This window comes from Austrofundulus limnaeus, unplaced genomic scaffold, assembly GCF_001266775.1.
Source record: "Austrofundulus limnaeus strain Quisiro unplaced genomic scaffold, Austrofundulus_limnaeus-1.0 Scaffold20, whole genome shotgun sequence".
NCBI lineage: Eukaryota > Metazoa > Chordata > Actinopteri > Cyprinodontiformes > Rivulidae > Austrofundulus > Austrofundulus limnaeus.
In genome coordinates this window covers 2,478,388-2,479,657 of record NW_013952422.1, presented here as the reverse complement: position 1 = coordinate 2,479,657, position 1,270 = coordinate 2,478,388, and positions in this window count along the sequence as shown.

Sequence of the window (1,270 nt, the reverse complement as noted above, 5' to 3'; positions counted from 1 at the left end):
TTGTGCAAGAATCCAATTTTTTTTGTAGCAAAAACACAATTTTCCTAAAGATCATGTTTTGGGTTAAAGCTGTAAACTTACAGCGTGCGACACCGGTTATCTTGCCCTCAGTGCAGCAGCAGTGAATAAAAGCCTGGCCTATGAAATCCAACGTTTACTGAACCAATTTAGTCTTGTATATTTTTTGAGGTATCGCCAAAGGACACAGCACAACTTCCACAGACCCTCTTGCTCCTTTCCTCACATGCAGACGAACGCGGCCCCCACACACTCCCGTGCGCGCACACCCGCAGACGCGTACGTCAAAAGGCGGCGCTGCTAGTAGTAGTAAACATTCGAAAGGAACAGGGGTAATTCACTTGATAAATGTCAACCGAAATGAAGCTATCAGCTGAAAGCAATTTCCTTGTGCTTGCCTGTGTTCTGCGCCAGGGACTTGGGAGTTTTTCTGCCCCTCCATCGATCATGAAGCCTCTGTTTTAGGCCAAGGTACACAATGCCCTCAAATTGCTGACATATGGACCTAGAATCGCCACAAAAACCTGCCATTTCCACCCCACCCTCCTCTGTTCCCGGCCCATCCACTCCTCTGCTAAACCCTTGTTTATCCAATGACTCTGGTCTGTTTAGACCATTAAAGCACAGCCACAGACGGAGGCAGGACACTCGTGAAAAAGTCCTACAGCTCCTTTCTTTATCATAAAGGCTGCAGAAAAACGCCCCCGAGGAGACCACCGTGAAATCGCCGATGAAGCCATTCCTAAACTTGATGTCGAGGATTCAGAAGGCACGGCAATAAAAAAATAATAATTAGTAGTTTGCGGACTTGCAATCGTCAAATGACTTGTGTGGCTGTGAGATCAAGTGTGTGGGCAAACTTAAAATAAAGTTTGTCTGACTTGCGGGGAGCCCGTGACCAGTAGCAGACTGAGCAAAACAAATCTGGATAAAGACGATGACACCGACCGCATAATGGCACGGAAGGCCTCGGGCTGGTGTAAACAGCCGACAGATGAAAGCAGAGCCGAGAACGTTCCTCTGGCCGACATTTTTTCAACAACTACTTACGCTGAAATTCTTTGTTTAAAAAAAAGAAAGAAGTTATTTAAAGACAAAGGAGGCCGGCATTAAAAGCCTCGTTTCCTAATGGATGATTATGGTGCCAGCAGCCAGGGCCCGCAAGTCTCTGCACAGGAAAAGTCCATTATCACTCCAACTAATGGAGCAAAGGAGTGTGTGTGTGTGTGTGTGTGTGTGTGTGTGTGTGTGT